The 23,711-nt window shown below is 43.8% G+C and overlaps 1 long non-coding RNA gene across 1 annotated transcript; it reads left to right on the top strand.

Annotated features, from left to right (window-relative positions):
* Positions 1–615: 615 nt before the first annotated feature.
* LOC118578473 lies at positions 616–22,260 on the top strand. The gene is made up of 3 exons (XR_004944262.1): positions 616–753; positions 16,877–17,057; positions 20,394–22,260. It is a non-coding gene; the product is annotated as an uncharacterized LOC118578473 (long non-coding RNA).
* Positions 22,261–23,711: the final 1,451 nt, after the last annotated feature.

Raw genomic sequence — 23,711 nt, forward strand, 5'->3', positions numbered from 1 at the left:
GTGCTGGTCAGCATTTTTTCCCCATCTCGTTCAAGCAGCAAAAAGGCCAGCATGAGTGTCTTTGCTCAGAGTGCTCGTCCCAAACCTGGAACCTCCACATCCGTTCTCCATTTCTCAGGATGAGAATGCATCGTTTTCCCACCAGGGAACACTGAAGAGTGGCTCCTGGTGATGTTCTCCTCTGTGGAGAGCATCCTACATCCCCTAGCAGGGCTTGCTCGGTACTGAGCTTGTGCCTGCCTCCTTCTGGTTTCCTCTTCCTCCTTCTTCTCCTTTTTGCTTTTTTTTGGGGGTGTGGGTGGGTGGGTATGTGGTTTGTTGTTGTTTTTGTTTTTCAAGACAGGGTTTCCCTGTGTAGCTTTGTGCCTTTCCTGGAACTCACTTGGTAGACCAGGCTGGCCTCAAACTCACGGAGATCCGCCTGTCTCTGTCTCCTGAGTGCTGGGATTAAAGGTGCGCCACCACCGCCCAGCTAGCTTCCTCCTTCTCTATAGCAGTCGTGCTGAAGTCCCTTTTACAAGTGTATATGACAGCCCATCATCCATCATCGCACACTTTTAGACACTCTCAGATCCTGCAGTACCCCTTTAACAAGCTCTGCTTTTGCAGGTTCAGGAGCCTGTGGTCACCTAAGGCTTCAAGAATCAAATGGAAGTTTCCAGACAGAAATAATTCACAAGTCCTGCTTTTCTTCCTGCTGTACGGAGCATCTGGACAAAGTCTCTCACTGGCGTCTGCTCAGTGCAGCCCGAGGTGGGTGAAACATCCTTTGCCCACTGTATCCATCCACACTGTCTGTGCTACTTGCATAGTGGGCTCCTGGGAGCTTTCTCCATGCCCAGGTCGGCTGTCTTGGTATTCAAGGTGCTTGTGTTCAGGTTGCCACTGTGTATCTAATGATGGCACCAAAGCACAGCCATGATGATGTCAGTCAACAGGAGATGTCAAAAGAAGCTGTGGCTAGCAGTCCCTAAGTAAACAGGGCACTGTTCTCAGTAAGGAAAGAAAGCAGGTCTCATGCTGAGCCTGCTAAGGTTTACAGTATAATGAGGGTTTGAGATGTTAGCCATGTAATCCTTATGCTGGTAAGTTGTTGTAATAGTTCTATTTTATTAGTAGTTAATAACAACCCATTCTGCCCAACTCACCCATGGTTTCAGTGTCCAGTGCTGGTCTTGGTGCATGGCCCCTGCAGATAAGGGGATGCCACTTTAGTCTTGAATTACCTGCAAGATCTCTCCCTTTTCAGCAGATCCATAGTAAATTCTCTGTTCCTGTGACCCCCAGGCCCTGAACCCTCAGGGTTAGCTGGGAGTAAAAAGCGCACTCTCTGGACACATTTAGGTGATTGCACAGCACACTCCAGTTTATGCAAAAGAGCTGAAGATAGGACATTCTGATCAACAGTTTGGACTGGCAAACTAGCCAGCTGTAGACACCAAATGTAGAGTGGTCAATTTCCAGGGAATTCAGCACAATTAAACAATTTTTACAATGAAGTATTCTAAATTTAATGCCTTGTTTCTTTGGTGGTTCAGAAGGCATTTTAGAACCTTGTAATGCCCTTGAGGAGTAATTATGAACAGTAATCACTGCTCCATTGCACATTAAGGAATAATTAGGATTATCTTGGTTTTCGAATAAGTTCAATTCAAGATGAACATTTGCTGCAAATAAACCAAATTCTAGTTTTATTCCAGTAATAATTACATATTATTTTGGGGAGCTTTAATGTTAAATTTATGATATCATTAAGATTAATATGACTCATAGAGAATGTCTTAAAATTTACCTATATGCTAGACATAGAACTAAAAATTCTTAAAATACTCCTTTAAATAGAGGTATTTTTGATGTACCAGGTATATTCCAGAAAGTTGAGTACAAAACAGACTTCTGAAGAATGAATTTTGTATGAGGAAATATATGCACATGATGATAATGTGTTCATCATAATAAATGTGGAAAGTGGTGTACATATCACATCATGAGTAACAACTGTGTGCTCCTTTTCCAGTCCAATGCCCGTACATACTGTCAGTTTCTTTCCTAGCGTGTTCCAGTGTGACGAATCCCTAATAGAAGCAATGTAAGGGAGGGAGAGTTGTTTATTCAGCCTCACACTGTGAGAGGTACAGTCCATCACAAAAGGGAGCACAGGGCAGTGGAGCAGTTTGTCACTGGGCAGCTGGAGCTTGAGGATGCTCACGCTAGTACACTCAAGGCTGGCTGGCTCCACAGTGATCTACCTCCTGCAGCTCAGCCCCGCCTCCTAGTGGGTGTGTCCAACTCGCCCTTGCAGGCTACCTGTGACCCAGGAAAGCTATGAATGAGGCCAACATGCTTATAGATAACAACTCCTTATTGCAACGACAAAAGGCTGGATAGCCCTGAAAGTTTTATTACCCGCCTCCCCCAAACGGTGCTACCAGGTGGGGACCAACTGTACGGAACACATGAACCTGGAGGGAAACTGTTACAGCCAAAGAGTCACAAGTCAGAATATATGAAATTTAAACTCATATCATGCTTTTTGTCCTTAAGAAATTAGCATTGGGGCAGTTAGACTGGATAAAGAAAACCTACATCATCAATATGGACCAATGCCATCTGAGAATAGTGGTCCTCAACTTCCTAATTCTCCAACCCTTTAACACAGTTCCACATGTGGTGACCCCAACCATAAAATTATTTTGTTGCTATTTCATTGTTTTTTCTGTGTTTTTGAGACAGGGTTTCTCTGTGTAGTTTTGGTGCCTCTCCTGGATCTCGTTCTGTAGCCCAGGCTGGCCTCGAACTGATAGAGATCCGCCTGACTCTGCCTCCCAAGTTCTGAGATTAAAGGCGTGTGCCACCACTGCCCGGCTTTGTTGCTATTTCATAAATGTAATTTTGCTACTCTTGTGAATTGTAATATAAATATCTGATACGTGGGATTTTGACCAACAGGTTGAGAACCATCTGATGGACTAGAATCTATTCTAATCCTTCAACAGCTTGAGTAAACAAGATTTACGTTTTTTCTTTTGAGCTAGGACATTCATTTTCTTCTACCTTTGAGCATCAGAGCTACTGGGTCTGGAACCTCTGTACCATACAAATTACACTAGCCTCTCTCTCTGTCTTTTGGCCTCAGGCTGGAAGTCATATCACTCAACTCCCTGTTTCTTAGCAGTGTTGAGGGGATCATTCATGTTCTGGCTCTCTGGCTTGCAGATGGCTGATCCAGGCCTGTCTCTATAAACAGGTGAGCCAATTTCCATACTAGATTACCTCTTAGAAATCTATGCATATCCTATTGCTCTTATTTTTCTGAAGACTCCACTACAGTGCTTAGTAAGCCTTCACCATACTGTCAACAGTAAAAGATCCATCCTGTCATTCTAATAGATAAAGTAGTACCTCATGTCATTTCACTTCATATTTTAAGATACATTTAAAATAAAATTTGTCATTTATTATTATTACTACAAAGATCCTTAGAAAAGTGAGAAGGCAAAAATACACCAGAAGAGGACAAGCCATAATCCTGAGAAGCACAGGTTTGTAATGCAGTTACTAGCATGTTTGAAGGTTGACTTCAAAAACATTTCTTCTATGTGGTATATGTATGTATGTGTATGTATTCAGGAGCCTGTGGAAGTCAGAAGAGCCTGCCAGGGTTTATGCAACTGGAATTTTGGGAGGTTGTGAGCTGGATGTGGATGCTGGGAATGGAATCCACATCCTCTGAGGAGCATCTTAAGCTATGAGACATCTCCCTAGCTTCTGAAGGTGGATTTCTAAAATATTCATCTTTTTGCATATTTATGTATTTATTATTATTGTTCTGTGTGTGTGTGTGTGTGTGTGTGTGTGTGTGTGTGTGAGAGAGAGAGAGAGAGAGAGAGAGAGAGAGAGAGAGAGAGAGAGAGAGAGATCAGAGGCTAGCTGTGGATTTACTTCTCTCTTTCAACTATGTGGGATCTGGGGCTCAAACTCAAGCTATCAGGCTGGGCAGCAAAACACCCCAAGCTGCTGATCCAACCCCTGGCCCCATATGTTACTTTTTGCTAGCTTTTCTAATTTATTCTATGTTAGTAATGCATTCTTTTCACATTGTTATTTTTCCTTTGTCAGTAACTGTTTTACCTATATAAGCATTCATTATACCATAGTATTATCTAGCACAAAGGTGTGTGTGTAAATTATTCCCTTATGAACAATCTTATGCTGGGTGTGGTGGCACACACCTTTGATCCCAGCACTTGGCTGGCAGAGGGAGGCAGAACTCTTGAGTTGAAGGCCAGCCTGGTCTACAGAGTGAGGATTTCCAGGATAGGACTACACAGAGAAACCCCATCTAGAAAAAAATCAAACCAAAACAAAGAGAATAATGTCTTATAAAGGTTCTATTTTCTCCTAACTGTATTAGTGACCTGAAGTTAGATGGCTAGAGTGATATAGATATAATAGGATGAAAGGGTAGATTAGGGAACTTACTTCTAAAGAGCAACAACTTGTTTAAAATGTTTTACATTGGTATAGATTTTAGTCTATTGATACAAACTTAAAGTTAATTTTGTTATACTGTGTGTATATTTCTAATCATGTTTAAGGTATTATGTTTGTATAGCTCATTTTAAATTGAAATGGATAATTAAAAATAGATTAATAATTAGTCATCTATGATAATCATACTCGTAGCCATGTTAGTTAAGTCTTCTAGATATACATAGAGATATTTCAGATAGATAGGTAATCTTCAACCACATCAAAGACCTCAGAAGGATATAATATTACCTGAGAACCGGGAGAAGGATGTAAGCATTTTTCAGGAGTCTTGCAAGAGTAGACAGAGACAGCTGGCAGCTTGGACAGTCACCTAATGTTCCTTTGTAAAGTTGGGGCATTTGTCTTCAGCCCACAGGGCTAGAGTCTCTCGGTCACTTCTCTCAGTGTCTTGTAGAATGTCTGGCAGTTTTCTCTGTGAAGCAGGAACCTGAAGGACCAATTTGTCGAGCAAAGTTCAGTGGTCACCTTTCTATGGGTCCTGCATGTCCAGTTGATCGAGCAGTCCAGGCAAGAACAGTTTCTTGCCCAAATGGCTATTTTTGCAAGGTGCTGTGGATATCGCTCTGTGTAAATAAAGTTCTGATTGGCTAGTGGCCAGGCAGGAAGTATAGGCGGGACAAGAGAGAAGAGAATTCTGGGAAGTAGAAGGCTGGGAGAGACACCTCCAGCCGCCGCCATGAAGAGAGAAGAGAATTCTGGGAAGTAGAAGGCTGAGAGAGACACTGCCAGCCACCGCCATGAAAAGCAACATGTAAAGACACCGGTAAGCCACAAGCCATGTGGCAAAGTATAGACTAACAGAAATGGGTTAATTTAAGATAGAAAAGGTAGATAACAAGAAGCCTGCCACGGCCATACAGTTTGTAAACAATGTAAGTTTCTGTGTGCTTTCTTGGTTGGGTCTGAGTGACTGAGGGACTGGCGGGTAAGAGAGATTTGTCCTGACTGGGCCAGGCAGGAAAACTCTAACTACACTAGAGGGATAGGATATTCCCACCTTCTTCCCAGTGAGCGGCTTTTCTTTGTTTATGTCCCGCTTATGTGAGTTTACGTTTCCATTTCCAGCTGCTGTGATCGTGAACTCCCTGTAAATGCCCCCAGTCCCGGCGGTCACTGGAATGTGGCCCCTGTCTGCGGTGTGTTACTGCCCTACTTTGCTTTCTGATAAACACTACAACCAACAGCAACTTGGGGAGGACAGGGTTTTTTTGGCTTAACGTCCAATCATAGTCCATCCTTGAGAGAAGACAGGGTAGGCGCTCAAGGCAGGAACCTGCAGGCAGGAGCTGATGTGGAGGCCATGGAGGGGAGCTGCTCACTGGCTTGCTCAGCCTGCTTTCTTATAGCACCCAGGACCACCTGCCCTGGCTGGCACCCACCCTGAGCTGCCCCACCTCCCATCATTAATCAAGAAAATGCCCCACAGGCTTGCCCACTGGCCAGTCTGATGAAGATAATTCCTTAACTGAGGATCCCTCTTCCCAGATGGTCTATTTGTGTCAAGTTGGCAAAAACAAGCAGCCAGTACAGCTCTGCTTTTCTGTCTTTACATTGCTTCCCTACCTGTACCACCATGACTCATCTCCTTTTGTGGGGAATTTGAGAAAGTCACTAAATTCTGTTAGATAATCTTGAAGAGATATCTTAAAAAGGAAAAAAAAATCTTGTTTTTTGATTAATCTAGGCTAAGTGTATTTTACTATAGTTGGTATATTGAGAACTATAAACTGAATGTTCCTAATCATTTTACAGTTTAGTAGAGAAAACAAAGACATATAAATCACCATATAAAAATTGATGAAGAGCGTGAGAGAGATACTAGGGGAATTAAGAGGAGCCTTTATTTTTCAGCTAGAGATACGAAGATCTTTTCATGAGGAAGCAGCCTTTGGCATGACCTTGAATGATGGAATAGGTAGGAACAAGTTGGGCATGGAGCAGGAAATGGTGTGACCAAGTGTGCATAGAGCAGGAAATGGTGTGACCAAGTGTGCATGGAGCAGGAAATGGTGTGACCAAGTGTGCATGGAGCAGGAAATGGTGTGACCAAGCCAAAACTAGACCTAGAGGGGGAAGTCAGGACACTGTAGGTGTGTGGAATATTTGGTGGTTTCTCTGGGGTGTTCTGAAGTTCCTTTGGGAAGGTGTTTGGGAGTTTAGTATTCATCTTGGTTGTTGTCTCAGGAGGTGTTTGGCATTCTGGGATTTTTTTTTTTAAGACAGAATCTCACCATGCAGCCCTGACTGGTCTGGAACTTACAGAGATTTCCCACACCTCTGCCTCCCATTGGGAAGATTTTTGGTGGTTTCTCTGGAGAAGAGGTTGGTTTTTCTCAGGGAGATATTTGACATTCTTTTAGGGAGCCATTTTTGTGGTTCCTCTTGGAGTTGTGATGGCTAATCTTGGTTGTCAACTTGATATATTTGAGAAGAAGGAACTTATATTGAAGAAGTACCTCCATCATTTGGACTGTGGGCCGTTTTATTGATTTCTCATTGATGTAGAAAGGTCCAGCCCACTGAGGGCATTACCATTCCTAGGCAGGTAGGCCTGCTTTGTATAAGAAGAGTTAGCTGGATGTGAACCTGGAAGGCCAGTAAGCAATGTTCCTCTGTGGTCTCTACAATTCCTATCTCGGCTTCTTTCAATAAGGCTGTAACTATAAGGCAAATAAACCCCTTCCTCCCCTCAACTTGGTTTTAGTCCATATTTTATATCAGCAACATAAAAATGACTTCCACAGGATGTTGGGTGGGTCCTCTGATAAGTTCTTTGGTATTTCTTTGTAAAGGTGTTTGGTGTTCTTTTGGGGAGATATTAAGTTGATTCGTTTATCTAATTATTCTTTATCAATAAAATAATCAGTAGTTAGATATGGGGGTAAGAACCTGAATGATCAAAGAAGTGGTGGCAAAGCAACCAGTGATCTGCTGTCTCTTCCATTCTTCCATCCAAAAGGCTGAGATCCTCTTTAAGCCCTGCCTTACCACTTCCTGTCTCTCTATCTGTCCTCAGTCCTCCAAAACTTCTCTAGTTAATTTTGGCCAGCTAGTGGCTAGCTCTGCCCTCTGATACAAAGCAAACTTTATTGTCAGAATTCAATCAAAATATCACATAACATTTAGTTGTTCTTCTGAGGTAGTGTTTGGTGGCTCTTCTGGGGAAGATAGTTGATGGTTCCTCTCAGGAGGCGTTTTACAGTTTCTCTGAGATGTTTGGTTCCTGTGAGAGATGTCTGGTGGGAAAGCTTTGGTGGTTCTTTTGGGATGGTGTCTATTTGGTCCTCCAGTATGGTGTCTCTCAACCTGTGGGTTGTGACCCCCTTGGGCATTGTTGAATGACCCTTTCACAGGGGTCATCAGAAAACACAGATATTTACATCATGATTCATAACAGTAGCAAAATTACAATTATGAAGTAGCAATGAAAGTAATTTTATGGTTGGGGGGTCACCACAACATGAGTACTGTATTAAAGGATCACAGCATTAGGAAGGCTGAGGACCACTGCTCTAGAAGGCGTTTAGTGGGTCCTTTGGGGAGGCATTAGGTTCCACCTCTCAAGAGATGTTTAGTGGTTCCTCTAGGGAAGTGTTGATGATTTCTGTGGTAAATAAGAGAGACTAGGAACCTAGATTTCCATGTAAAAATCTCTTTATTATGGTGGTTCCAAGGCATTTAAACCTAATTTTGTGAACAATGCCATTCACAGGAAAATAGTTCAGTGCTCTCATAATGTGATTGATTTTACACATTTCCCCACTCCCTCACCAATCCTTTTATTTCTTTTCTTTTTTCTTTTTCTTTTTCTTTCTTTTTTTTTTTTTTGTCGGCCTTTGTAAAATTTTAGATATTCAAGATAATAAGAATCATGGCATTAAGCCAGGAATAGTGGCACACACCTTTAATAATCACAACACTCAAGAGGCAGAGGCAGAGGCAGAGGCAGGCAATCTCTGTGATGCTGTGGATATCTCTCTAGATGCTGTGAATGTGTTGCTCTGATTGGTTAACAAATAAAGTGCTGATTGGCCAGTAGCCAGGCAGGAAGTATAGGCGGGACAAAGAGAGAGGAGAATTCTGGGAAGAGGAAGGCTGATTCAGGAGTTGCCAGCCAGACACGGAGGAAGCAAGATGTAAAGATACCGGTAAGCCACAAGCCATATGGCAAGGTATAGATTTATAGAAGTGGGTTAATTTAAGATGTAAGATCTAGCTAGCAAGAAGCCTGAGCCATTAGGCCATACAGTATAGATGTAATTCTAAATGGTCTTATTAAATAAGAAACACAGAGCCAAATAAAGAGTTAAAAGCCCAAAGATTAAGCAGTAGCCAAGAGCTAAGACCACCTTATCTGTCCACTCACTGCTGTCCTTCCCCTGAGAGAGACCTTCTTCCTGTGTCCTGTCTTTTTATTGCCTTTCTGTTCTGCCTTCTCATTGGCTCTAAAACCAACCACATGACTTTCTTGTCACTGCCTGTCTATACAGACCTCCAGGTCTCTATGGTTTGTACTGAGATTAAAGGTTCGGGTCACCGCTTGGCTGTGTCCTTGAACACACAGAGACTCTGCCTGCCATGTGATTTGATTAAGGGCATGTGCCACCACCGCCGGACTTCTGCTAAATGGCTAGCTCTTAGTTCTGATCTCCAGGCAACTTTATTAACATACAAATAAAATCACATTTCAGCACAAATAAAATATCACTATAATACAGTTTTAATTAATACAAGCCTCTGTGTGTTTACTGAGCAGCTACAGGAGCTGGGTGGACACAGGAAAACTTCAGCTACACTGTGAGTTTGAGGCCAGCCTGGGTTTTATATTGTGACTTCCAGGACAGCCAAGTCTAGAAACAGAACCCTTGACTTGAAATGCAAAAAAGAAATCATAGCCATAAGTTGGTTATAAGGATTAGCTTGCCTTCAATTTCCTTGAATAGCATAAAGTGAATATCAGGACTTCCTTTGCATTAGACTGCTCTGGTTTTGTTTGTTTGTTTGTTTTTGTTTTGGGTTTTTTTTTTATACCATTATCCTGTTACTAATAAAGTATGAAAGGTGGTGTGGTTCAGAAAGTTCTTTAAAGGTTTAAAAATTCCCTAATTAGAACAAATGGACCCCTTACACATAGCCTCTGGCATTCTAGTTTGGAACTCTGACAGTCTCCTAGTTCAGGCACCCCCCCTTAATCATACCTCTCTCTTTTTGGCCTCCTCTTCCTTCAGGTCCAGGCTGAATATCTGACCTCACTCCTTCTCTCCATAGAAGTGAAGCACAGAGGCTGGAGAGATGGCTCAGAGGTTAAGAGCACCGACTGCTCTTCCAGAGGTCCTGAGTTCAATTCCCAGCAACCACATGGTGGCTCACAACCATCTGTAATGAGATCTGGTGCCCTCTTCTGGCCTGAAGTCATACATGCTATGTACATAATAAATAAATAAATAAATAAATAAATAAATAAATATTTTTTTAAAAAAAGTGAAGCACAGAGCTGGGCGGCACACACCTTTAATCCCAGCACTTGGGAGGCAGAGCCAGGGGGATCTCTGTGAGTTCAAGGCCAGCCTGGGCTACCAAGTGAGTTTCAGGAAAGGTGCAAAGCTACACAGAGAAACCCTGTCTCGAAAAACCAAAAGAGAGAGAGACAGACAGACAGAGAGAGAGAGAGAGAGAGAGAAGCACAATATTGCTTTTTAATGGATTTTATTGACTAAGAGATGCACTTTAAACTTTTTTGTTTATTCTACAAGAAATGTCAGACTCCAGATTATGAGAATTTTTTGTTGGAATTTACAATGTTTCTAGTCTGCAAAAACAAAGCAAACAAACAAACCGGGCTGAGGATTTAGCTCACTGGCACAGCTCCTGCCTAGCATATCCAAGGACCTGGGTTTGACACCCAACCACACAAAACAATAAACATAGACAAATAAGCAACTACAATGTAATAAGATGATAGTTTGTGGACTAAATTTAACTTGCAAGTAGTCACTGGTTACCCCATATGAGAGTCTAGGCCCAGTCAGAGCCACCAAAGTGGTCTAGAAGAAAGGTAAAGATGCCTAGGTCTATAGGTGTGAGAAGTCAGAAGAGGCACGCTTTAAAAACAAGGAAAGCTAGAGCACAAAGATACTGGTGCCAGAGACATGGTTTGTCCTGACGTTCTACATAGGCAAGTGCTCTGTATACGTGGGTTTCTAATAGACAGGATTTATTGATGACATTTGTCAGAAGCCAATGTCATCAAAAGAAGATTTATATCACTTAATTCCCTGAGGAATGAGTAAGGTACAGTTTTCTATGCTGAGCCCTTATCTCCAGTGTGATGGTATCTGGCCTTTGGAAGGGTTTTTGGTCTGGAGGGTGGAGCCCCCATTTAAAGCTGGTGGATTATCTTGGAAATTAGGTAGGAGGGTAGTCTCCCTTGATCCCTTACCTGTCAAAATACCATAAAACATAGAAAGTGCAAACAAACCAACAAACCCAGTAATAATGAGTTTCAGTAGAATTTATGCACTTGTAGTAGAAGTGTGGATTGATAGAGAGGGCTGACTTCCAAGAGATCCAAGGATGTTATCATCTGGTAGGTCTTGCTTCATTCAGATTAGATAATGAGACTAGGTTGGTTCTTGTGAGATTGGAGTCAGCTTTGTTTCCTGGTTCTCACACACCAGCCCTACATTGTTGTGTTTGGATTCACAACATGGCCAAGGGATGTTTACGTCCCCACCCGGACAGCTGTCCCCACTGAAACAGAAGGAGCAGCGGCGATGTTTATTTCCGGAATGGTAAAACACTGAAACCCTTGGTCTCTAAAAATAGGTCACTGTTTTACTTTGCTGTGAACTGGAATTGTTTACCTAGGTGTAGAACTGTCTGACAGTGTGGTTCTGCCAAGGTGGATCAAGCTGAGAAACAGTCTTATACGTCTTTGAAACTGCAGATTTTAATTTCCGGAATTATCACAAAATCTGGACCACAATTATAAGATTGTTTCCTGTATTTATTCTGGGAAGTCATGGATGGAGCCAACCCTTATGGCATGCACTCTCTAAGTCAGAATTGCTTTATGAAACCTAAACTCTGAGCTTGAGACATTTGCTAGGTTGCTTGAATCCAGACCCTCCCAGGCCATTCAGAATGCAGTGAGGAGTTATTTTTCTTAGCAAAAGACCTCTGGTGGTCCTAGGGAAGACAGGGGACTGACTCCTTTTGGTTTGGGCTTTAAAAATATCAAACATAGGGTTTGGTGACCCAAGCCTGAAATCCCAGCTATTCAGAATACTGAGGCAGGAGGATCAAAAGTTTCAGGCCTACTTGGGTTACAAAGTGAGTTCAAGGTTACCCCAGCAACTTAGTGAGACCCTGGCTTAACAGTACAAGGTAAAAAGAAGCTTGGGATATAGCTCAGTGGAGGAGCTAGTGTGGCGTAGCGTTCAGGAGGCCTTCGGCTCAGCCTTTGGTACCATAAATAAAGGCATATATTTTTAAAGTATACAACTTTCTAATCTGTAAATTTAAAGATAAGACTTTTCTGGGTAAGCTGGGTTTTCATGGAAGAGTTTCTGGCTGGTAATTTTTGGTTTGTATTTGTACAGAGACATCTCTTCACTTTTCTCTGCTTCTCAGACCATCTTCCATGTGTCCAACCCAGTAGCTGTATTTCCCACACTTAAGATACTGCCCTCATTAGTGAAAGGATTTATATTAGACTTATGGGAGGGGAAAAAAGGGTGTGCTTCAAGAAATTAAGTGTGGGCTCAGTACCCCTGTCCACCACTCTCTGCGTTGATCACTTCCAGTTCTTCTGTTTCCTTGACTACATGCACTATTCCCACATCAGTCTCCTTAGGCCTGTTTCTGCTCCATGAACTTGCAATAGACAGTGAGGTGTGATCAGTCTCTTAGTCTCTCGTACCATGTTCTCACACTTCAAACCCTAAACCATGTGGTCTGAGTGTTCTCGCTGTTTTGTATTTGACTCAGCACCTCGTATTGTAACCCAGGCTGGCCTCAAAGTTACTACGGAACAGAATAACCGTGAACTTGAGATCCTCCTGCCTCTACCTCCCAGAAGGCTGGTATTAAAGATGTTCACTGCCATGCCCAGAAGTGTTCTCACCTTCTCTCTGGGTCCCACCATGTCCACGCCTGTCTGAGAGCCAGACTGTTTCTTCGTCCTTCAAGGCCAAGCTAGGAGCATTGCTTTCCTGCTTCGAGCCACACCGTTCCTCAGCTGCTTGTTGTGTTCTATTGTTTCCTGAAGCTGAAGGGTCCTCTCCCTAAGATCTGGTTCCATTTGTGCTGGTAGTGTCAGAAAAAGCTGGAGTATGCTTGTCTAGGAACTGTGCAGGGTGACTACGAGCTGAAGAAAGTCCTGAAGGATCTCCCAGGCTGTGCAAGGGAGTATGGCCTGGAGGGGTTTTGCCTTGGCTTCCTGCCAAGCACTCAACCTTTGAGGCCTATTTCTTTATTTCCCTGTTTTCTTTCGGGAAGTGTTGATTGAGTGTCCACTATGGGGGAGCTGACTTTTTTGAGCTGATCTAATCTCTCAAGGACAGATCTGACCCTTTGAAAGTGGAATTATATTGTATTATATAATTATATTCTAGAGACTGGGAATGGTGGGATGGAAAAAAAAAGGATTTAATCAGTGAACACCATGTAAACCTATGGAAACATCACACTTAATCATATTAACACACAGAATTCATGTTGTTAAAGAGTGGGATTTTTTGTTTTGTTTTGTTTTTGTTTTTTGAGCAGATCTCAGAGTAACTGGGCTCATTAGTTAATTAGGTAGCCAAGGGCATTGATGAGAGCCCAAAGTCCTGAGGGGACCACAGTCACATTCTTGAACCGGAGCTAAGGCACTGGGCCAGCCGGTGCAAGGGTGAACTGGATGACAAGCAGCCCAGGGCATCTTTGACCTCATAGGTCCTGCCTGTCACAGGCACCTCAGAGTAGGACATCCTTTCACTCTGATGTCTGCGTGGTTCTTACTAACCGTCTGGTGACTGTCCACCCAACCCTATGAAAGATTGCCACGTCTAGGAAACTGTTCTGACGTCAAAAGATAGTTTAGCCTATTTTCCTCAGCTACCCATGTTACTGTCTGTCACTCCAAGTTCAGTCCTAATTCGGTCTTTAGAAGAGACTATGGACACGTGTACTGCAGTCGACTGGAACTCACAGATGAATGGACGAAGAAGACATTCTGTAAAAACACAATGGAACACTATTCTAACACAAACAAGAATGAAATAATGTCATTTGGAGAAAAAAAAAAATATCCCAGCACTCTTGAGCAGATGTAGGCAGATATCTGTGAGTTTCACGACCAGCCTGGTCTACATATCGAATATAGTGAGTTCCAGGCCAGACAGGGCTACATAGTGAGACCTTGCCTCAAAAAGAAAAAAAAAATTGGTTATCTTTCTTAGGCTGTCAGGCAACTATCAATTGGAGCTGGTAGGTGGTTGGGGACCTATGGTTCTCTTTGCTCCAGGACTGGTACTACATGCTGCTGGGGGTCTTCTCTTAATGCACTAAGCAAATATGTCAAAGATAAAAGGACCCCAAACACTGGATCTTAGGATAAGGCTGTGAAGAAATGCAGTAAAAGAACCCCGTGCTTTCTGCAGTCCAAGTGGTCATTTCTTCAAAGGATGGAGAAAGGTTGAGCTTCAGCACCTGGGAATGGGAGGACGGGACCTATGCAATCCCTTCCACCCCAGATCACAGCCGCAGGGTGCCTGCAGCAGGGTGAGCGCTCTACCCTCTCAGTTTGTTGATGCTTCAAACAGGACATGACCTCCCGCGGTTTGTTTTCATTTCTTCCTCCTCCAGACGCTCATCCTGCTTGGATCTGCTTGCCTGGGAGGGAAGAGAAAGAAAGGAAAATAAAGCCAGAGGGGAGGACATTGCTTCCCCCCATTCAGTGGCCGTCTCCTTCCCCAGGACATGGAAGGATTGATTTCAGCATTCTGAATGCCCCTCCTACCCAACCCCCCCATTTCCCCTGACTCAGCTTCTCCAACACACCACAGCTGGCCACACAGGTTTCCCACCTGCAGCCAGGGCCCTGCCCCCTTCCCAGACCAATTCAGCCTGGAGACCGGAAGCAATTAAGCAGAGCCAGCAAAGGCCCTCCTCACATCCAGACATCCTTGAGGAGACTTGTCCCCTTGTCACTCTGCTGATGGCTGAGGCCAAGGTGCTGCACTGTGCTGGAAATTACCACAGGCTTCCCTGTTCCTTGCTTCTGTGGGCTAAGCCAGGACACCTGCAGTTGACTTTCCCAGCCTCAGCCTCCCACAATGCATCTCGGTTTCTAAATCCTCTGTTCTGCTTGGGGATGACCTCAGAAAACACTGACTGCCTTGAACTTCTGGGTCCTGTGGCTAAGCTGACCTTCAGTGCCTATTTTGAGAAGTCTGAGCATGCATGCCCCTTTCCTGGAATCTCCATTGCTCTCTCATTTGTTTTGGATGTGGATGGCCAGCCTGTTCTCAATTCCTCATAGAATGTTGTACAAAGTGCAGCCTGCTGTGGTCTCCAAATATCTCTGCTGCCCGAGGGCCCTTTCTAGGTGAGGTGCTGGAGCTGTCACTGCCCGAGGCTTCTAGGACAAGTTGCTTTCTGTGTCCTTTAATTGTCCTTGCTAATGTCCCTAAACCTGAGCCCCGACTGTTTTCCCAACATCGCTGGCTTAGCTGCCAGGCCTCTGGCTGTTCTAGGCTCTGGTCTCCCATCTCTGGGCTCTGTCTACTGTGGGACCAATGCTGTTTATGAGACTTATGGGCCTGCCAATACTATTCCCGTGGTGCCTTATGTCTTGAGAGTAAAGAACAGTTATAGTTGTCCACACTTTGGGAGCTGCTGGGAGGGCCTGGGGGCTGAGGGAAACACAGCAACTGGCACCATTCGAGACACCAGTCTAAATTCTGTTTATTTATGGTGAAAGACCCCCCGGCACCCCTATAGGAATGCTATGTTTGCAAGGCTTATAAGGGAACAAAAGACAGTTCCAGGAAATAGAATGGCCCCACCGCAGCCCAGATAGCCGATAAGCATTGCCCTGTTGTGCAAACCCCCTAGCTTGTGAGGCACGTAGGGGAACAAAGGAATTCAGCTAGAAGGCAACCAGAGCAGCTGGAATTCTAGATAGGGGTTGAGTCGACACACATATCTGGTTACCAAGGAAACCCACAAACCGCCCTGAGCCTGAATCCACGCCCCATTTGATTTATGCTTATATATTCGCGCCTCACTTGAATTGTCCAATCAGAACCATTCGCGCCCTGTTTAAACTATCCAATCAGAACCCTTTGACTATTCGCGCCTCACTTGAATTGTCCAATCAGAGCTTTGTAACCATTCGCGCCTTGTTTAAACTATCCAATCAGAACCCTTTGACTAATGCTTTCCCGCGCTTCTTGCTATAAAAACCCATCCCACCAACCCAGAGGCGCGCTGGTCTTCCGAGAGGCTTTGTTGCCCCAGGTACCTGTGTTTGAATAAACCTCGTGCTGTTGCATCTGATCGGTGGTCGCTGCGTGCTCATTGAGCCGGGGGTCTCTCCTGAAGGGAGACCTCTCCGGGGGTCTTTCAATGGGACATGGACTAGCTAGCTCTCTTGTTACTCTGACCAAATACCTGACAAAGGGGAGGTGGCGCGGGGGTCAGGGTGGGTCCTTCCCCCACAGTAAGCGAGCCTCTCTGGAAGCATCCTCCCATTGAGATGACACCAAAGACTGGCCATCATAGGCAGCTCCAGAATGGAGGAGAACTCTTTTCAAGTGTTACTTTACAACTTTGTCTTTCTGTGGAGAACAGGCCAGTTTCTGTTTTGATTATCCTCTGATGAATTCCGTGTGGTGATCAGAGTTGGAAGGGGCTGTACTTGGGGATCTCTTGTGGGTTACTTGTAGGCTGGAAACTTTGACAGCTTACTAGGAGTCGGGGCCTCTCCATGTACCTTTGGCACCTGGGCTATGCCTTGCACACTGATCAGCTGTCTGTGGTATGTCATGCCACATGTCGGTGACTCCAGCTTATACACCTTTTTCTGTGTAAAACCTTGACAACCCAGTAGGCACGAGATACAGCTGTATAGCAGAAGAACTGCAGCTGGTTGGAAAGGCTCAAACGTTCAGACACCGGTTTGTCTCTGGGGGTCCAATTTCTGCACTGACTTCCCTAGGGCTTTTCTCTAGTCTAAATGAAAACGTCTCTTCAAATGGACCTTCCATCTGATCCTGCAGGACATGTGCCTGTGCTCATAAAATCTGCTATAAAGACTTTTTTTTTCTTTCAGCTTAAAAAAATTGACTGTGACATTTCATCCTTATGGGAAGAGCCTGCCAGAAGTCTTCCTGGACAGATGAGGGTCTCAAGGGTGTGGAGTGGACTCAAGGAAACAAATCGAGTGGCCAAAGTCCTTTGGGGGAGAGTCTGTGGTCTGATCACCTTCTGGGCTTTGTTTGCAAAAGGGACAGGTGAGACTGATTTCTCACAGGGTCACAGAAAGTGGCCAGCTAAACCTGGACGTTTGACATATTGAGCCAGGCTGGTTATCACACTCTGCACTGTCCAGCCTTCTCTTGGACATGTGGGTCGGAACATCTGCGACTTGGGCCTTTGTTCTGTACTTCTGGACCAGTTTGCCAGCTTCACATAGAGTAGGCATTGCACGATGCTACGATTGTGCTGGTGCCTTTTTCTTCATTAACCTTTGTGTTCTTCGAGAGCCATGACTATCATTTTAAAAAAGGATTCTATGTGTATGTGTGCACCCACATGGAAGCAGGTCAAGATTGGGGTTCTTCTTCAATCTTGAACCGGGAACTTGGTGATTCAGCTAGGCTGGCTGGCCAGTGAGGCCCCAGGAATTGTCTCTCTTTGCTTCCCAGTGTTGGGGTTACAGATGCACACCACCACCTGTTGTACCGGGAATACAAACTCAGGTCCTCATTCTTGTATAGCAAGCACATGGCCACTGAGCCATCTTCCCAGCCCCTCGCCTATTGTTTTCTCACTTTTTTGATAAGAATGTATTCTTTTCATGTTGCTGTCTTCTCAGGTCCAGTGATGTTCTTCCCAGCCAGACGTATTGCTTTCCTAAGCGATCCTAAGTCATTGAGTAGAGGACATTTTTAGTTCGTTGTTATTCTACTTTATGTTCTTTTTGGAGCATTTCAAGCTAGTTCTAGATAAAAATAGTGCAGCTTTCTGAGAAAGATGGCAATTTTGGTCTCTGAAATTTCCCCTCTCTAGTCAATATGTCTTATGGGCTCCAAGGGATGCTAACATTGGAGGGGGCAGGGCTATGGCTGTGCTGCCGGTAAAACGAGGCACAAGTGAGGACTGAACATGATTTTATTGTTTCCAGACCTCAGGGACAGCTAGGTGTGTCCTTCCTAGCAGGCTTTTGTCCACTGAGTTCGGGAAATAGCACAGTGTGGGATCCAGAGCTGAGTGTCCCAGGCAGCAGAGTTAACTGTCCCAGGTGCACATCATTTTTTTAATGGATTCAAACGGTTCTAAATACTTCAGCTTTGCGAGCTCACACAGGCAGAGGTGAGGCGTGGAAAACCCATCATGGTTCAGCAACTGGAGACTTGCAGAGGTGGAATGAGACACTGGAGCCTGCTGACAGGACCAGATGTGTGTGAAGTCTTTGGCCCTCTGGGGAGATCCATTTGGGGAAATCTGCCACCTACTTCCTTGGTTACTGTTTGATCCATTAGTGTTCGTTAATCTGGTCCAATAGACTCACCTGCCTCCCCCAACAAAGAAAGCTGTTGTCTGTCTCCATTGATGTGTGGGGATCTGGGGACAGAGATACACATCCAGGAAGTTCAGTTTGTTCTTAAAGAAAATACAAAGGAAGGCCAATACTGAAGCCACCTGGGCAAATCTGTGAAGAAACAAATTACTTCTAGTCTAGAGACTACTAAATTCCAACCATCACACATACGTGTGCATTGGGACACGCGCAGACAAACCAGGTGCTCTCTGTTGAAGTCTGAAGCCATTGCCAGACCTCTATGTGTGAACCACTTTATTTACTTATTTGTTACAATAATTGATGTAAAACTTAAGTGTTGCCAGAGAAAGCGTGTAGGATCTTCATCTTCTCTTAACTTGACTTTCTTCGCAGTTTTGCTGGTGTCGGCTGGTCCCCACACACCTCTTTTCTTTCCTATTCAATGGCTAGCGTGAGCTGTTTAAGTGGTTGCTCGGATTACATGTTTGTCGAATGCCAGGTGTTCCTCCACAGACTTGAATAGCTCATAACTGAGGGGAGGTGTGATCGTTCCCATCTTCTAGAAGAGGAAATTGAGGCTTAGAAAGTTCAATGGCTTTCCCTCTGTGCTGCGCAGCTGGGATTGAAATGCAGGGCCTTCTGACTGCAAGCGAGGTCCTCCTGTCCTGTTGTGGATATTCGGGCCCTGCTTGGGCTGCTGCTTTTGTTTGGGCTGCTGGGAGGCTGAAGCCAAATTCAGCCTGTCACCAGCAAGCACACAGTCCGATGAAAAAGAATATACTGAACTCAATTCTGGATCCTTGTGCGTTTGATACGTTTATTTTTCTCTTTCTAAAGTTTGGGTACTTGCTTAGTTATCAGCTATCTATCTGCGTGTCTGTCTATCTATCTATCTATCTATCTATCTATCTATCTTTCTATCTTTCATCTCTGTCCATCCATTTAAACACATTTGGTTATTTAACAGATTGTTTGAAAACATTGTTTTTGAGACAGGATCCACACAGGCAGCCCAGGCTCGACCTGTAATCCCCTACTGTGGCTTCCTCAGTGCTAGGTTATAGCACACATCCTTACATACAGCCTTCAAATGTTTTTGGTTTTTTTGATGATATATTCACGGGATAGAGATGCAAATGAGAAAGAAAACTTATGTAAAGAAATGATGTTTAGACCTAATAATTGCTGAGGCTTTCCATAATCCAACATAAATGTCTTTTCTTTCCTTCCTTCTTACCCCTGCTCCCAGCCCCCAGCTTTCTGTGTGAAAATATGAAGCCATTGCCAAACCTCTGGCTGTGTGCAAATTGTTTTCTGTTTTAATTGAACTCTCAGACACAAATATCAGTAATGAAATGTTTGGATTTTTTTTCCCCTTGTTTTTTATTTTGGTGTCAATGAAGTTCAGCTGGCTCTAGTTATAAGCGATCCAACAGTTTTATAAGCAATCATTTCCCCAGGCACAGTGGCAAATGAAATGCATTATGGGAAACTTGTGAACAATATAATTTTATCTCACTGCTGAGAGAAAGGGAAAAAAAAAAAGAGAGTCTTGGTCACTGCTGGGCATTTCCTTTAATCGTGCGTTTTCTGAGTTCAGGGAACAGACTTAATGCTTCAAGTTGGGGCTCTCCGACTCCTTTATGAATGGTAATAGAGTTATGTCTCCTACTTTGGAGGACTGACAGAACAACTCACCAGCAGATTGGTCGGGATAATGCCTCCTGAGAGTTTGTCCGTGGATATGCCAAATAATCTAATTGGCATGCTGGGTGATTTAAAAAAAAAAAAAAGTATTAGTTTAGTATGTGTTAGAAAAGTACAATGAAAAATGTTATTAACAAATGAGTTAATTTTTTTGAGGCATTATTAAACAATCCTATCAGAGGGAGTACAGAGAAAAAAAATGTATAAATATAAAGGTAATAGTCCAAAAGCTAAATCAGCAACAAGGAGAAAGGGTATTTGTTCAAGATGCAATATGGAATGGAGAATGCTTATAGATGGATACCTGCAAATCCACAGGTATCCATCTGAATGATCTATCATTTTTTTTTCCCTTTAGAAGAGGCACAGCAGGCTCAGTTCATCCTCAGGACTCCCTGACATGGTGCTGGAAACTGGGGCAGCCTTTCCCAACCAATCGTCCAACAAAGATGAGAGAAACGTCAAGAAGTTTCAAGAAGATTTCAGCCTGGTGGTGGTGTTGTTAGCCTGCTATTAAATCTAGCGGCTGCTCACCTCCAGCATTGCTGTGATGTGTTAAAAGCACCGTAAATTAGATTTTCTGCTAATCGAAGCTGGAGGCACTCCTGACACTTTTTTTTTTCTTCAGATGTCTATCTGGCTCTGTGACTGGTGTGGGCTGCTCTGAGTTCTCACACTAGGTTGTCCTATATCTATTATAGCTGTCAACTGTTTATTTCTCTCTCTCCTGTAAAATGCTTGAAGACTTGGCTTGTGCTTAATACATGCTTGTACCTTACCAACCACTTACAGGTAGAGAGATAGTCCACAGCAATTGTTTTACAAATTAATAAACACTTGTAGCAAATGCATTTCCTAAGTAAGTTAAGTAGAAAGGAGAGTCAGGACCATCTCCCCAACTGCCACCTGTCTAGGCACACTGTCCCCTGTGAGGTTTGCCCCCTAAGACCCTTCCTTTTGCAAGGGAAGAAACCACTTCCACGAGCCCTGGGGCAAAACAGTCCAGCTTCTCTCTCAAGAGCTCACAGGCCGTTGTCTCCAGTGGTCCAAGGAGGTCTGAGCTTTCTTCGTCTGTGATTTGAGCCTTGCTTCCTAGGTTTGCTGAGGATCCATCCTCCAGCTCATCAGTTTGAAAGAACTCAGTTTACATGTGCTGCTGTGTAGAGGTCTGAACACTCAGGGCTTGGTTTTCTGCTGTCCACATTTAAGTGGGTTCCAGGGCTTGAACACAGGGTAGCAGGCTTTCAAAGCAAGTGCCTTTACCCACTGAACCATCTTCCAGACAGAAATTTATCTATTTAATCCATAGTAACTCTGAGCTAAGACCTCCTAAAGGGGACACACAGATGCAGTCTTACTCAAGGGATTGTTTTCTTGTGTTCTGTGTCCCTGCAAGTGACCTGGAGGAGGGAGATGATATAAGGGACCGACCCTGGCAGTTCTAAGAGCATGGTGACATTCCTCCTTCCTCCCTCAGAGAAAAGAAGAACAGACATTTTAAAATAAGTCCCTCCAGGGGCTTGCCATTGTCTCTGTGCCTGAGCTACGGAGACAATCACCCAGGCAGAATCAGCCCACCTATTTTATGATAACCTACATTTACCGTGGAAAATCCCATCTGTGACCCTCTGGGTGGAAAATCTCCTGCCACAGAATCAAGACATGTTCAAGTCTTCATCCGGGGCATGCAAAAACTGTAAGTATTTCTGCAGTTTCTGGCCTGGTAAATGTGTCATGCAGTTTATTTCTCACAAAGTGACACATAAAACACGTAATTCAATTTAACAACAAACTTTGGCTTCTAGTTACTTGCTGGTGTATGACTTCAGCAGGTTTGCTGGAGTTGGCTGTGGGTGTTTGTGAAGCGGGCTGGATGAATTAACAGTGCTTGTGTATAGAGAATTAAGTGTTACCTGGCTTCTTTGCTGCTCCAGCGCTCTGTGTAAGTCCCAGTGGCAAACCTACTCTCCACAAACTATTCCTAGCAGAATACCCTTCCTGGGCCACATTCTAGAAAGAACTTAAAACAGATGAAGACTAAACACACGTTTTGGATTTTGGCCTTCACTATTTTGTGGCATGGTTTCAAGCTCCTCTTTCCAAAACAGAAAGTTTTTCTGCAAGGAAATGCTTCCTTCTGAGAAGGGTGGTGGTGCCACATGCATTTAATCTCAGCCATCGGGAGGCAGAAACGGGTGGATCTCTGGGAGTTCGAGGCCAGCCTGGTCTACAGAGTGAGCTACAGGACAGCCAGGGCCACACAGAGAAACCCTGTCTCAAAAATTAAAAAAAAAAAATCTTCCTTCTGGGTTGCCCAGGAGCATAAGGACCAAGTCATGCTGGCTTCAGAGAAGACGTGTGTAGAATGGGACTATGCACTTACGAATCTGCATTCTGTGAGAGCCTGCTAGTTCTCCAGTAGATGGCCTCTTACTTGTGCATGTACATGGACTAAAATGGAACCAGTGTGTATTACATTTCAAGAAAGAGAACAAGATAGCACACAAATTTGAGAGGGGAAGAAGGTGGTAGGGCTGTGGAGGCAATGGGGAGGCTAGTCTAATAGTATCCTGGATTGTTTTATGTTGATGTGATAAAAAAAGCAGCTTGGGGTGGGGAGGGGTTTATTTGGTTTACAGTCACACTCCATCATTGACTGCAGTCAGGGTAGGAACTCAAGGCAGGAACTGGAGGCAGGAATTGAAGCAGATACCACAGAGAAATGCTGCTTTCTGAACTGATCACCTTGCATTCTCACATCATCCAGGACCACCTGGATGACCACCTGTCATCAATCATTAATAATAAAAATTTTCCCCACAGACTTGCCTACAGGCCAATCTGAAGGAAGCATTTTTTTTGCACCTCTAACCAGCGTGTCCCAGGGATCCTCTGTCTCTGCCTCCCGAGTGCTGAGATTGCAGGTGGCCACCGTGCCTGCTGGACTTTTATGTGGGTTTTAGGGGTTTGAACTTCAGCCCTCACACTTGTAGTCCAAACACTTTATCCATTGGTCTGTCTCCCCAGCCTCAATTTATTAAAGCTGTGTAACTCTTATAATAACGATATGGGTGATCTGCCATTGGTGTTTCATTTTAGGTTCTTCAAAACTGAAAGGGAAGTCAGACCACTGGGTTTAACTGATACAGCCTGATTCTGACCCCAAGCTCTTGTTAGCAAAATACGCTTATTCATATGATTGTGTTCTGACCATAGCTAATTTGTTCACCTTCATAGTGCAATAATTTAACCATTTCACTATGTTGGCATCTCTGGGTAGTGTGGGGAAAATGGTAAATTAATAATGGCTGTCCACGAAAACATTTGCACAATTACAAGGCTTATTTTGTATATAACAACAACAATAATTCAAATTCCTATTTACTGAGTACCTTGCACATGCTAGGTATTGCTCTAGAACATTCTTTGCATGCATCTATTATTCCATTTAAAACTCACAGTCACACAGAGAAATAGATATTAGTCTTATTGTAGAATATTAGTTAAAGATGTGTTACATTTGTTTATGCTGTAGAACATTTGTTTAATGATGCAAAGATGTGTTGCATTCTTTTATGTTGCATTTGTTTAACTCTGTGAAGCTGTGTTACTTATTGTGCCTGTCTAAAACATCTGATGGTCTAATAAAGAACTGAACAGTCAATAGTAAGGCAGG

This window comes from Onychomys torridus, chromosome 2 (assembly GCF_903995425.1).
Source record: "Onychomys torridus chromosome 2, mOncTor1.1, whole genome shotgun sequence".
NCBI lineage: Eukaryota > Metazoa > Chordata > Mammalia > Rodentia > Cricetidae > Onychomys > Onychomys torridus.